The 15,317-nt window shown below is 50.0% G+C and overlaps 1 long non-coding RNA gene across 1 annotated transcript in view; it reads left to right on the forward strand.

The window, feature by feature from the left end:
* Window positions 1-1,876: 1,876 nt before the first annotated feature.
* LOC311600872 overlaps window positions 1,877-15,317 on the forward strand; it is a 60,560-nt gene continuing 47,119 nt past the window's right edge. Inside the window, exons 1-2 of the long non-coding RNA XR_014780392.1 lie at window positions 1,877-1,970; window positions 4,207-4,291. This is a non-coding gene — a long non-coding RNA (uncharacterized lncRNA). The remainder of the gene's footprint in view (window positions 1,971-4,206; window positions 4,292-15,317) is intronic.

A 15,317-nucleotide genomic window follows, 5' to 3' on the forward strand; every position in this document is an offset into this window, starting at 1 on the left:
TGGAGTCAGACCCAGGGTTCTGTGCTGCCAGGCCGGTGTTCCACAGGGCAAGCCGTGCCCCCAACTCTATTGTCTTTAAAGAAGAATTTGTAATTAATTTATTTTATGTGTCTAAGTGTTTGTTTTGCCTGAATGCATGTATGTGCACCACACTTATGCCTGGTGGAGGTCAGAAGAGGTCGTCGGATTCCTCGGACCTGGAGTTATGGATGTTTGTGAGCCACCATGTGGGTTCTGGAAACTGAACCCTTTAGAAGAGCAGCCAGTGTTCTAACCACTGAGCCATCTCCTCGGCCCACTGTTTGTCTGTTGCTAATGCGTGTTTTGTAGCATGGGCTCTTGTTGGCTACACTCTTTGTAATATATTTCTTCCTGTACAGTGGACTGTCTCTTCATTCTCTTTGTAATAGTTTTATGTCAACTTGACACAGCTAAATCCATCCGAGAGGAGGGCACCTCAACTGAGAAAATGCCTCTAGGGCTGGAGAGATGGCTCAGAGGCTAAAAGCACTGGCTGTTCTTCCAGAGGTCCTGAGTTCAATTCCCAGCAACCACATGGTGGCTTATAGCCATCTATAATGAGATCTGATGCCCTCTTCTGCCATGTAGATATACACTCAGACAGAGCACTCCTACATTTGATAAATACTTAAATAAAATAAATTTTAAAAAAGGAAAAAGAAAAAAAGAAAATGCCTTCATAAGACCGGGTTATAGAGCCGGGTGGTGGTGGGCAAGCCTTGGGAGGCAGAGAGGCAGGCGGATTGCTGTGAGTTTGAGGCCAGACTGGTCTACAAAGTGAGTCCAGGACAGCCAAGGCTACACAGAGAAACCTTGTCTCAAAAAGCCAAAAAAAAAAAAAAAAAAAAAAAAAAAAGACCTGGCAAACCTGCAGGGCATTTTCTTAATTAGTGATTGACAGGAGAAGACCCAGCCCACTGTGGGTGGGGCCACCCCTGGGCTGGTGGTCCAGGTCCTATAAAAAAGCAGGGTGAGCAGCCCTGAGGAGCAAGCCAGAAAGCAGCCCCAGTCCATGGCCTCTGCGTTAGCTCCTGCCTCCGGGTTCCTGCCTGTTTGAGTTCCTGTCCTGACTTCCTTCAGTGATGAACAGTGCTGTGGAAGTGTAAGCTGAATTAACCCTTTCCTCCCACCTTGTTTCTGTCATGGTGTTTCATCACAACAGTTATAACCCTAACCATGATAAATTGATATGAGGAGAGTGGGGGGCTGCTGTGACAGACCTGCTGTCTTGGGAAGTTTGTGGAAGGACTTTGGAACTTTGGGCTAGGAAAGTCACTGAGTGCTGAGAGCTCCGTGGAATGTTCTGTAGGGGCTTGGAAGATATGAATGTTGAGGGCAGCGCAGACGATGAAGGCATGGCTTGTGACGTTTCAGAGGGAAGCGGATACTCTGTGAGGTTATTTGTGTGAAGACTGTGGTTCTGGTCAGCTGGAGCTAGAGTCAGCGTGATTAACAAGGGACCAGGGCTTCTAAAGAGAAACCTTCGCTTTGCTGGGACAATTGATGTCGGTCAACTGCAGCTGAGAAATCAGCGGTGATTGAGAAGAGGCCAGCATCACTGAGGTGAAATCTTCCTGGAAGTGTTTCCTCGGAGTCAGCGTGTACTAGCTGTGTTCCTGAGGCGGCCAAGGTTGTACCTCAGGCTGGCAGCTGACCGTGGTGGTGTTGGAGTCACCCAGGTGGTACTGGTTTTGGAGGCATGAAGGCGTCATGGAGAGCAGCTAGGGCTTAAGCAGAACAGCTGGGGTCCCTGAGGAGAGCTCAGTAGAGGCTGTTGGTGAGGGTGTAGCCAGGCTGCAGCAGAAGACCACAGTGCACCATGGGAGGACCACCAAGGACAGCAGCAGCAGTGGAGGGAGCCAGCTGGAGCCTAGAAGACACGCTGTGTGTGTGCTGCAAGGGGCGGAGCTGGAGAAGTGACCCCAGCCCTCTGGAGGAGCCAGAAGATTGTGAGTGAGTCCCAGACACTGGATATTGAATTATTTACACAGAGTTTGGTTTTGCTTCCTACAGATTGCGACTATGCCCTGGTACTTCCCTTTTGAAGTAAGAAATTATTTAATTTAGTTTTTATTTTATGAGAGCACACAGTTGAAAGACTTTGGATTTTAAAAGCTACTTTGGATTTTTTAGAGACTAAACTTTTAAAGTGCTTGAACTGTTAAGACTATGGATTTTTTTTTTCCCGAGACAGGGTTTCCCTGTGTAGCCTTGGCTGTCCTGGACTCACTTTGTAGACCAAGCTGGCCTGGAACTCACAATGATCTGTCTACCTCTGCCTCCTGAGTGCTGGGATTACAGGCGTGCGCCACCACGGCTAGCCAAGACTGGCCTTTTTAAGATGTGTAAGAAGTTTTCTATTACTGTATCATCTTAGGGATGCATAAGAAAGGAGAGGTTGTGGTTTAACATGATGTCTTTGTGTGTCAAGTTGACAAGGAGTCAGTTGTACTGGAGAATTTTATGTCAAATTGACTGAAGCTAATGTCATCCGAGAGGAGGGAACCTCAATTTAAAAAATGCTTTCATAAAATTGGACGGCAGGCAAGCCTGTAAGGCATTCTCTTAATTAGTCATTGATGTAGGAGGGGCCTGCTTATTGTGGGTGGGCTGTGGTCCTGGGTTCTAAAGAAAAGTAGGCTGAGTAAGCCATGATGAGCAGGCCAGAAGGCAGCACCCCTCTGTAGCATCTGCATCAGCTCCTGCCTCCAGGTTCCTGCCTGTTTGAGTTCCTGTCCTGACTTCCTTCAGTGATGAACAGTGCCATGGAAATGTAAGCTGAATTAACCCTTTCCTCCCATATTGCTTCAGTCATGGTGTTTCATCATAACAACAGTAATCATAAAGATTTATTTGTTATTATTTTTAAGTATGTGTACGTGTCTGTGTGTCTGTGTGCATGTGAGTGCAGGTGCCCTCGGCAGCCAGGGACATCAGACACCCTAGGAGCTGGAGCTACAGGTAGTTGTAGGGTGCCCAATATGGCTGCTGGGAATTGAACTAGGGCCCCCTGCAAAGAACAGTATGTGCTCTTAGCCTTGGAGCCGTCTCTCCAGTCCACCTCCCATCACTTTCTTGATAGAGTTCTTTGTTGCACAAGAGTTTCTCATTTGGATAGGCCCAGTGTCCCTGCTGGTCCTTGGGCACTTGTGCTTTGGAAAAGTGTGTCCAAGTCAAGGTGATAAAGTCTAGAGCCCATGTCTCCTTCCAAGTGTTGTGCAATTCTGGCTCCTACAGGTAGCAAGGATGCCACGGTTGCTTAAGCCTTCACAAACACTCACGGCTGGCCAAATGCCAGACCCTAAAGTCTTAAAGGATCCAAACTGTGCACGGGATGTTCTCAAAGAAAATAGAAATTAAGCTAGAAATGTATATGTAAGTGAGAAAAGGGATGGCAGCTGCGTTGTGGTACAGTGCGCCTGTATCCTAACCCTTGGAGCTGCAGACATGAGGGCTGTGAATTTGAAGCCAGCCTGAAATATGCAGCAAGACTCTACCTAAAATAAAAGAGGGGAGGCTAGTGAATTCACACCAGTACCCGTGTGAGAAGCCAGGCAGAGACACTCTCAAACCAGAGGTATCCCCCAGGTGACTGCAAACCTGGCCAAAGAGACCACGAAGATGAACCATCACAATTATCCTAACTGACCAGGAAAATCATATGGTCATCTCAAAATATGGGGACAGCTGGGTGTGGTGTTGCACACCTTTAATCCCAGCACAAAGCAGAGGGATTTCTGTGAGTTTGATGCCAGCCTGGTCTGGTTTACATAGGGAGTTCTAGGCCAGCTCAGAGCTGTATTCTGAGATCCTGTCATAAGAAAGAAAGAAAGAAAGAAAGAAAGAAAGAAAGAAAGAAAGAAAGTTATTTATAAATCCCAAGGATAACGGCCCTCTTGAGCAACTCAGGAATAGGATGGAATGTTCTAAAACACATTTAAGGAAGTCATAAAGATGCTAAGTCCTAGCCAGTGCAGGGAGGACCAGGGGAAACCAACCTGTCTCGTGATGGAGTGGACAGAAAGTCAGCTGTACTGATAAACTATTACAATTAAGATGTAAAATTAACAAGGCCCCTAAATATAAATCTCATTGTATATCCAGTAACAACTGGAAGATTAAGTTTAAAAATAACAACAATTAGAAGATTATGTTTAAAAATAACAACCTATTTATATTTTTCAGAGAACACCAAGGCAAGTCAACAAAAGCCATTCAAGATGTCTGCTTATGAGGACACAGCACATCCCTGAGGTACTGCAGAAGAGAGGTACGCATTTGGGGGTTATTTGTATTACGAGCCAGCCAGCTATGTCTGAAGTGCTGCCCAGAGCTAATGTGATCCTGACACAAAACCCTGGCAGATAGTGCGTGCAAGCATGTGTGCGTAGGAGGAGAACAGATGTAAAAATACATGCGTGGCCAGGTGTGGTGGCGCACGCCTTTAATCCTAGCACTCGGGAGGCAGAGGCAGGCGGATCTCTCTGTGTGTTCCAGGCCAGCCTGGTCTACACAGTGAGTTCCAGGCCAGCCTGGTCTACACAGTGAGTGAGTCCTGGACAACCAGGGCTACATAATAAGACTCTGTCCTGAGGGTCTAAGCATTCGCTCCTTGATGTGTGATAGGAATACATTTTGATAAAGCCGTAGTAAGTAGGAATATAAGTCCCTTGCTTTGGGCCAGGAATACATTTCGTATGTTATTTCCCTTTTTAAACAAACAGGGCTGGGGAGATGGCTCAGTGGGTGAGAGTCTTGGTGTATAAATATGACAATTTGAGTTCAAATCCTTAGCGCTTAAAAAAGGTGCCACGGAGGCTAGAGACAGGGGCGTCTACCAGGCTAGCTGGCCACATCCTGTCTCCAGGAGAGAGCCCGCCTCAGAGGATAGGGTACAGCACATGCAACACAGACACACACAGACACACACACACACAGACCACACACAGACACACACACACACAGACACACACACACACAGACACACACACACACACACACACACACACACAGACACACACAGACACACACACACACAGACACACACAGACACACACAGACACACACACACACAGACAGACACACACACACACACACACACGCACACAGACACACAGACACACACACACACACACACACACACACACACACACACACACACCCCAAACAGAAACTGCAAGTTAAAATCACTGCTTGCTGAGGAGGCGTAAAGGAGCTGACCCAGCACTGGGCAAGCTGAGGAGGGTCCCAGGCCTAAGGCCAAGCGGGGCTCCGATATAGAGACTTCAGTCTTCAAAGTATGGGTCTCACTGAGTCTGTCTCTCGCACACTGTTATAAAGTCAAACCCACAAGGTCTTTGATTGTAGAACTAGTAGTTGGACAAATAGAAAATTTTAGCAATACTGATAAATTATCAAAATTGTTATATATATATATACACACACACACATATGGGCTATATTTACTTATTTACTTGTACATTTGTTTACTTGTATGTGTAGTGTGAATGTGGAGGTCAGAGCCAGCTTGCAGGAGTTGGGTCTCTCCTGCCACCATGTGGGTCCCAAGGCTGTCATGGCAGCAAGAACCTTTACCAAGAGAGCCATCTCATTTGCCCTGCATATTCTTTTATAGGTTATACAACCATATATGTTCACTTATTTGTTTCTTTGCTTATTTATTTATAGATTGTATAACCATAACCTTTATATATATTTATTCTTGGCTGTCCTGTATCAGAGACCCTTCCGCCTCCACCACGCCCAGTTCAAAAAATCATTTTTGCTTCATGCCCGTGTGTCTGCCTGCTTGTCTGCTTGTGTACCACATGCATGCAGATACCTGAGGAGGCCAGGTGCGGGTGTCAGAGTCTCTAGGGCTGGAGTTATGGGTGGTTGTGGGTCATATGGAACCAAGCCTGGCTCTTCCATAAGAACAGCAAAGGTCTCTTAACCAGTGAGCATCCGTCCAGCGGCGCCTCAGTGAGATCCCTGACTCATCTGTACAGCTAATCCAGGCGGTGAAATAATGTCCGCAAGCCCTCGGTTCACAGCCTGCTGACGAACACTTTCCACTCTCTCCTCATAGACTCGAGGCAATCTACTTAATTGTCCCCAAGAAATGAAGGGTCTGGGTGGGGCCAGGGTGTCATTTTATCCATTAGCGACACGGCTTTTCTCTGGTTATTTCAGGCGCAATAATACGGTAGAGGTCACTTCTGTGTCCGTGATACAAAGTCCTACAGGGCAGGGAGAGTGCGTTGGATAGTTGGGTTGCTCTGCGTGCAGCTGAGAGCCTGGAGATGCACGGGGAGGGAGTAGGCATGAAAGCCCTTTCCAGGCACCGTCTACTGCTGGTACAAATGGAGAAACCTTCTTTGACTTGCTTGTGGCCAAGCTTAGCTGAAGGGTGTTTGTCTAGATTCCCCCAGTGGGGCGGGGGGGGGGGGGGGGTGGGGGTGGGGGGGGTGGGGGGGTGGGGCTAAGGGTTTCTTAGTGGTAGGGCTCTGGCCTGGCCTCCAGGTACAGTGAGAGGGAAGGGCTGTGGCCCAGCTGTACATGGCTTTCTTAAATGCACAAGGCCTTGGGCTCCATCCCCAGGACTCAGTTGACTTGTGTTCAGGGTTTGGCTGCTCTGAGACCTTTTCTTTTGATGTTGGAGGGGGCGGTGCTCATGCTACCCAGTCTACCCATGAAGTGCCTGGATTTTAAGTATGTGGGAAAGAGGTGGCTTTCACTGGACAATGTAGAAATCTACCAAAGGCCTGGCTGATATCAAGGGAGAAAGTCCGTGCTCAAGTTATAGGAAGCGCATCTCTAGAACCTTCGCATCTGGATGAGTGAGAGAAAGGAAGGGTCTTTGCCTGCCTGTCTTTGACATGAGCTCTGCGAGGAGGAGGAGAGAGAAGGCACCCCAGGAACTCCATCTGGAAATACACGGACAACCTGAAGCACACTGCCACCACAGGCGGCCGTTCCAGGGCCCAGAGGACAACAGTGCCTCTTTAAAGTCTCTGGGTGACACTTACTCATGGGCTCCTGTGTGTCATAGTTAATATGAATAAGACTTTCCTGGATTAACTCAGATAAAACTAAATTACCAGGCGAGGGCAAGTAATTTTCATTTACAGAAAACTATTACGGGCCATAAAAATTTTCACCGGTGACGCTTGCCAATCCAGATGACCCAAGCCTGGTGACAGTGTCTTTCATGAGCTCCCACAGCAGGGGACCAGCCTTTCCCCCCCTCCACAGTCAGACTGGCTCCTACTGGTCTTGTGACATCTCTCTGAACTTACAAGACATCTCTGTTTTTGCCCCCACAACGATCAACGTTGCTTTTCTTTTTAAATGTGTGTGATCATCTATGAAGCCAAGTCATAAAAAACCCCCGAAGTGTGACTTCATGGAAAGCTGACGTTCCCCGAGTCCTCCCCCTCAGACCTATCATGGTAAGCAAAGCATCTCCTGCCGTGCTGGGTTTCAACAGTTGTGTCATGTCCATGTCAGCGCCCTCTTTTTTGTTTTTCTTTATATGGACTTTGAATGGAGACACCCAACCGTCAGGGTTCTCAAAGGTGTACAGGTCTACTCAGCTGGTAGAGTGTCTGCCTAGCACGCAAGCAACGCTGGGTTTGACCCCCAGCATGGCCTAAAACTAAGCGCGGTGGTGCGGGCTTGCAATCCCAAGTCCTCAGGAGGCAATCATTGGCTGTGGGGGAGTTGAAAGCCAGCATGGGCTGTGAGACTCTGTCTCCAAACAAACAAACAAATAAGCAAACAAGCCAGCAGACAAGCGGCATGGCACTTGGGTTGCTTTGCACACTAGGTGACGTCTTCAGCCACCGTGATGGGGGCTACCCTTCGCGATGGCCACCATCTTCACCTGCTTTTATTCCTACCACTGGGGTCTGATTGATCCTGCCAACAAGGACTGTTTGCACACAGACTTCCCTCTCCTGAGCCTCAGCTCACCCCCTCCCTACTCAGCTGTGGCAGGAGGCTCAGGGTCTGACTTTGAGGAGGAGACAGCCTCCAGCCGACACCATGCTCTGAGGAGAGTTAGCCCACAGAGCTTGTCTTTCCTTCCATTTTTCCTCTCCCCCGCCTTCCTCCTACTCAAGGCCAAGTTCTCTGCCTGTGCAGCAGCCGTGCCGCCTTCCTCCTCTGAGATCTCCCTCTGCCGTGACGTCTTCCTGTTGTGCCCTTGCTTTCTCTCTTTCCTGTCTCTTTGGACTCCAGGCCCCACTGGGGACATCCCTGGCTTGGCTTGCCTCTTCTCTGCAGTGGCCACGGCTGTTGGTTCTTTTCTCTGACACCTCTCTTCTTTCTTTTGGTTTTGAACCCTCCTGGGTTTGGCAGGCCACACAGCGACCACCGCGGAGCCAGCTTCCCTCAGCCTGTCTCAGTGGCAGCCATGGTCTGTGGGTCTGACTGGAGGGGTGTGGCCAGTCCTCAGGGTACATCCTTCAGAGAAGTTGCTGGCTCTTGGCTTCCCCCCCTCCCCTCCCCTCCCCTCCCCTCCCCCTCCCTCCCTCTCTTCTCCCCCCACTTCCTTCCCTCCTTTCTCTCCCCTCCCTCCTCCTGTATGAGTGTGATTGAGTGTCCTCCTCAGTCACCCTCTACCTTCCATGTCAAGGTCAAGTCCCCCACTTGAGCCCAGAGTGTGCAGATTTGCACTAGCCTAACTGCGCAGTCCCGCATGTTGGGAGTATAATGGCCCTCCGGACCGCCCCAGCATTTAGGCGGGTGTTGGGCTTCAAATTCTAGTCCTTTAGCTAGCTCAGCAAGTGCCTTGCCCACTGAGTGCTCTCGGCCCCCTCTCTCCCCCGCCTGGGAGGACTGGGCATGGGAGTGAGAGGGTGAGCTGGCTCTGGCCACAGTGATGAGGCTCGTCAGGAGCAACGGAGAGAGACCGCACAGGAGGAGGGTCACCCATCGCATTGCCAGTGCTGGAGTTTGACTCTGGAATGTTCCCCCCAGAAGCCTGTATGCTACAGGCTTTGTTCTGAGCGTGGAACGTTTAGGAGGCAGTGGAGGCTAATGGGAGGAACACCAGTCACTGTTGTGCTTGGGAAAGAGCTATAGGTACCTTAAGATAAAGCCACGAGGTAATAGTGGCGCACGCCTTTAATCCCAGCACTTGGGAGGCAGAGGCAGGTGGATCGCTGTGAGTTCGAGGCCAGCCTGGTCTACAAAGGGAGTCCAGGACAGCCAAGGCTACACAGAGAGACCCTGTCTCAAAAAACCAACCAACCAAACAACCCCCCAATATATGTAATATATATTTAAATATTTTACTTTGTGTGTTTGGATGTTTTGCCTACATGTATTTGTGTGTACTCCACGTATGTCTGATTCCTCCAGAAGCCAGAAGATGGACCCCCTGGAACTAGAGGCATAGAGAGACGTGAGTGGCTGTGTGGATGCTGGGAGTTGAACCTGGGTCCTTGGCAAGAGTAGTAGATGCTCTCAACAACTGAGCCCTCTCTTCAGCCCCAGTGAAAAGAAAACGGGTACCTCGGCCTCTTCTGTGCATCTCCTGTGGCTTCTTGGCTGTCATGATGTCAGCAGCCTCACTAGCCACACATCCCACCTGCCACCACAGGCCACCAACCACCAAACCACACAGCCACTCACTTGTTAGCTTGGAAGCCCTGAAGCTGTTAACTATAGCAAACCTTTCATGCTTTGAAGTTGATTGGCTCAGGTGTTTTGTCACAGTGATGGAACACTAACTGACAACGCCCCTTGGGCGTGTATGTGAACACTTAGTCACGTACAAGAGGCAAGCACCCCTCCACCTCGCCAAGTCAACATGAGCTGGTCTGTGAGAGTGGCCCAGTCAGCTGTCTAGTGCAGTGTGAATTAGCAGATCATTTGGGATCGCCTCAAGAAATTTAGATAAAATAGCCATGCAACTGAGCAACCTCCTGTACTGTGGTACGGAAGGCAGCCAACAGTGTTACTCTGCAAAATGATTGCTGGCCACTGGGCACTCGAGGGACAATACTTCAAACTTCCAGACAGCCCAAGGGATTTTTGTTTCTTTTTTTTTCTTTTTGGTTTTTTGGATGTCCAAAGTTGTTTCTAGACAGAGCACTGTAAGTTTTAACAATGACGTCAACACCAAAATTACAAAATTCAGCTTACAAAGTTTACTCTGGTGGCTGAGAGTTTAGATTTAGTGTAGATTAAATCTGGTGAGTACAAGGTCTTGGGGTCCATCCCAACCCCAGGGTAAAATAGCAGTAAAGCTACATCAGGAGACACGCGCTGTCCCTCTGCGCCCTCTAGCCATGTGCAAAGTCCTTCAGGAACCCAGTACGTTGACCCCCTACCAAGCACTGGCCTTGTTCTTACTGAGCGGCAGGTGCCTGAGGCGCAGCTGGCCCCTCATTTTGAAAGGGAAGGTTTGGTAATCCTAGACGCCCCCAAATGCCAGGTGAATAACTCACAGACATGAAGGCCGCCCATCATTAGACATTCACGCTTCTCATCCAATGGTCTGAACCGCCAGCTGCCTACTCGTGTGCCCCTCCCCCTTCCTCTCCCTCTTTCTGTCTCCCCTCCCCGTAGTTCTCTCCTTATCCCGCGCAGGACGCAGGCAGGTATTGAGCGCAGGACCTCAGGCTTTGGGGGCAAGCACAGTCAACGCGGGGAACCATCCCACGGACCCAACCCTGGGGAAACGTCTTAATTGATGAATGCAAGTGGGCATATGCCTTGTGGCATGTCACACGCATGCGCAGAGTGGAGGTAATTAGCATCTCCATCCATCCCTCTGTGGCTTCACATTGGGAAACCGTTAATTACTATGCTCAGGCCCCACCCTTCCTCATCAATGGGTCCAAGACAACAGGGCAGCCCTGGTGACTCCGGATACAAGGCCCACATTGCCTGATCTGGAAAGAAAGGAAAGCGTATTGAAGGTGCCGTCGGCTTAGCGACTCTACATCCGCTGCTTAGGGTAAGATATGTCCGCTCCATTTTCACAGGCCTTTGAGAAGCCTGGGATTTATCTGTGCACTGACTTTGGTGAACAGACATAATGAAGTTGAAAACTGAAAAGAATTATTGCCTGGGCAGCTTTTCCAGGTTCTCGGTTTCTGTTTCCTAGTGGCGATGACATTTGTTTACCTTGAAAATGGGAGAAGACACTTTTATGGGTCCAGTCTCCATGGAGCGCGGCGGTGTTGCTCACGCAGCTCCGCTCAGTGCCTTCCCACCGCAGCTGGTGAAAGAGGCCCCTCCACACAGGAGCCGTAACCGACGGGGCACAGAGAGGGGCGAGGTTTACTCCTGCCCTATTTCCACTACAGGACACTGCTTTCATCCGAATGCAGAAGGGACCGGCCGGGGGCGGGGGGTGTTTCTGCCACCCTGAATGGGCTGTCTGGGTTTCAAGGGTAGGCCGTGGGGACGTTAACTCTTGTTGGACACACGCAGAGTGTGTCTGTGTGTGTACAACTACGCATATGCACTCGGAGGGCAGAAGGCTACGCTAGCGTCATTCTCAGATGCTGTTCACCTAGTTTTTTGAGACAGGGTTTGGCCTCGGACTCACCAACTAGACTAAGTCAGGTCCTCATTTTACACAGAAAGAATTTACCACCTAAGGTATCTCCCTAATACTCAGTGTCTAATTCTTGTTTGAGGCAGGAACTCACCGTGTAGCCCTGGTTGGTTTGGAACCTGCTCTGTAGACCAGGCTGGGCCTGAGCTCAGAGATTCACCTGCCTCTGCCTCCCGAGTATTATTAGCACTAGAAGTGTGTGCTACCACGCCCGGGGCAATGTCTAATTCTTAGTCTGTGACGATAATAAGCTGTCTCCCTCTGGGACAGTATCAAGTTTTGAATGAATGGTTGAACATTTCCACACATTGTGTGTTCTTAATGGAATGTTGTGGAAGGAGAGCAGGGACCTGGTTTCGGGCCCCCCCCCCCTCCAGCAAACGTTGATGACAACATTACACCTCTACCAGCTACTCCCCTGCCGCAGAGACATACCAGTGCCAGCGAATGTCCCCATCACCATCTGCATGGGCCCAAGGACAACTATCAGGCCCAGATCGTGGCTTAACAACAGGGGGATTATGGGAAGGGAGAACTGCAAGGTTTTCAGGGTGATGATATATTTAGAAATTGGGGTAAAACTCGGCGAGCTGGTTTTTTTTTTTTTTAACACAAAATTGTGCTGGTAGCATGTAGACTGTGTGGTGGGATGCCTGGTGGGATGCGTGGTAGGACGTGTGTGTGGTGGGACGTGTGTGTGGTGGGCTGTGTGTGGTGGGCTGTGTGTGGTGGGACGTGTGTGTGGTGGGGCGTGTGTGTGGTGGGCTGTGTGTGTGGTGGGCTGTGTGTGTGGTGGGCTGTGTGTGTGGTGGATGTGTGTGTGGTGGGGCGTGTGTGTGGTGGGCTGTGTGTGTGGTGGATGTGTGTGTGGTGGGGCGTGTGTGTGGCGGGCTGTGTGTGTGGCGGGGCGTGTGTGTGGCGGGGCGTGTGTGTGGTGGGCTGTGTGTGTGGCGGGCTGTGTGTGTGGTGGGGCGTGTGTGTGGTGGGGCGTGTGTGTGGTGTGCTGTGTGTGTGGTGGGGCGTGTGTGTGGTGGGGCGTGTGTGTGGTGGATGTGTGTGTGTGGTGGATGTGTGTGTGTGGTGGATATGTGTGTGTTGGATGTGTGTGTGTTGGGATGTGTGTGGTGGGCTGTGTGTGTGGTGGATGTGTGTGTGTGGTGGATGTGTGTGTGTGGTGGATATGTGTGTGTTGGATGTGTGTGTGTTGGGATGTGTGTGGTGGGCTGTGTGTGTGGTGTGCTGTGTGTGTGGTGTGCTGTGTGTGTGGTGGGGCGTGTGTGTGGTGGGGCGTGTGTGTGGTGGGGCGTGTGTGTGGTGGATGTGTGTGTGTGGTGGATGTGTGTGTGTGGTGGATATGTGTGTGTTGGATGTGTGTGTGTTGGGATGTGTGTGGTGGGCTGTGTGTGTGGTGGATGTGTGTGTGGTGGGCTGTGTGTGTGTTGGATGTGTGTGTGTTGGGCTGTGTGTGCGGTGGATGTGTGTGTTGGGATGTGTGTGTGGTGGGTTGTATGGTAGGGCATATGCTCCTTTCAAAGGCTGAGGGACTCTGGCTTCTAAAGCAGATGGTTCCTGTGGGGAACCTGGAGCATCTAATGTGTACAAATGCTAAGCCATGCCTAGCGGCAGTAATATTTCTTAAAAGGGGGACAAGCCACCTACTTTGTAAGTACAAAGTGGACAATCCCTCTCTCTGACACACGGCCTCCCCTGGCTGGGCAGCACCCCATAATTCTTGTCATCTGACACTTCTTTTAAATGTTGGGGGGAAAGTTTCAGAAGGTTGGAAAGCGAGCCTGGGCAATTACAGAGGAGCATTTCCCCAAAGAAGAAAAGCCACTGGCAGACGGAGCAGCTGCGGGGGGAGCCTGCATAGCAACGGAACCCCAAACCCTTCCGGGATATCAACCAAAGAACTGGAGGTGGGGGTGGGCGTGGAAATGACGGTGGGTGCAGAGAGAGGGCAGTGTGCATCTGCTTTAACTCTGCGGAGCGGGCTGGGGGTGAACTCAGTCGGTACAGTGCCTAGCACACGTGCGGCCTGAGTTTGAGCCCCCGGCTTCTCTCCTTCCACCTGTGGGTCCAGGGATTGAAGCTGGGGCAAGTGGCCCGCTGTTGTTGAGTGACTCACGTGGTAGTCATGGCTGGCGTGAAACTCATCGTGTAGGCCAGGATGGCCTCTACTTCGGGGTAATCCTCCTGCCTCAGGCATCTAAGTGCTGGGGAGTACAAGTGTGCACCACCACTCCTGCAACAACAATAACAACTTTTTTTTTTTTTTTAAACATCAAGACTCTCTTGAATGTTACGAAGTTATTGTCAGGCATGGTGGTACACACTTTTGATCACAGTACTAGGAAGACAAAGGTTGCCAGAGCTCTGTGAGTCTCTACAGTAAATTCCAGGCCAAGCAGGGCCAGGTAATAAGATGCTGTCTCAAAAAAAAAAAAAAGGTAATCAGGTTATTTTTGTTTGTTTGGTTGATTTTGTTTTTTTTTCCAAGACAGGGTTTCTCTGTGTAACCTGGCTGTCCTGAACTCGCTCTGCAGGCCAGGCTGGCCTCGAACTCAGAGATCTGCTTGCCTCTGCCTCCGGAGGGCCAGTATTAAAGGCGTGCGCCACTACACCGTGTGTTGTCAGGTTATGAATGTAAGAAACTGGTGTTGGCTCAGACACTCCGAGACCAAGTTCTCAACACAAAGGATGTTTATTTGCCCCAGAGGGACAGAGGGACAGAGGGACTAAAATAAGACAAAGACAGGAGACAGAGGATGCGGGAGAAGGTGAGGAGACCAAAGGAGCAGGAGGAGGGGCGTTTGTGCCAGAGTGGGACAAGGACCACCTCGGGATAGAGAGGACACAGATACCGTCCATCAAGGTGGCGCACGCCTTTAATCCCAGCACTCGGGAGGCAGAGGCAGGTAAATCACTGTGAGTTCGAGGCCAGCCTGGTCTACAAAGTGAGTCCAGGACAGCTAAGGCTACACAGAGAAACCCTGTTTCAAAAAAAGAAAAAAAGAAAAAAGAAAAAAGAAAATGAAAAATGGCAGTTTATAAAGGTAAAGGGGAAAGCCCGTGTTAGGGTGAGGTGTTTACTTTTTACTGGGCATGTTTGATAACTGTCCCTTGGTAGTCAACTTCCAGAGGAGGAAATGGCCAATTAAGGGAACAGACCTTGGGGGCTAGCTTTAGGAATGTGATCTAACGGTTTTTAGCAAGGCAGAGGGAGCGGGGAGAAGGGCAGGCCTGCCAGAGCCACATTTGTGAGCTTTCCAGAATGCCCTTCAAGGGGGCCAGTGAGATGGCTTGGCTGGTAACAGAGCTTGCCCTCAAGCCTGATGTCTCGAGTCCAACTTCCACATGCTCAAAAGAGAAAACAGATTTCTATGAGTTGTCCTCTGACCTCCATACACATGCTGTGGTACATGCTCCCTGGCCCCAATAAATAAGTATAATTAAAAATATTTTGGGAAATATTCTCATTATCTATCGAGCCCTGGCTAGCCCAGAATTTGGATGAAGACCAGGTTGGCTTCAAACTCACATTCACCTGCTTCTGCCTCCCTGATGTAGTTTAAAATATTTAAAAGAAAGAGATTAGACCTCCAAATCTAGGAAAAATTCAATTAGGAAATCTCCTGCTTTGAGCTCAGCCTTGCTGGCTGTGATGCTGCCGGGAACACACTCTTCTTCACCAGAGAGTTCCTGTCAGCGTCAGCAGTAT

This window comes from Acomys minous, assembly GCF_964271855.1.
Source record: "Acomys minous genome assembly, chromosome: 6".
Classification (NCBI taxonomy): domain Eukaryota; kingdom Metazoa; phylum Chordata; class Mammalia; order Rodentia; family Muridae; genus Acomys; species Acomys minous.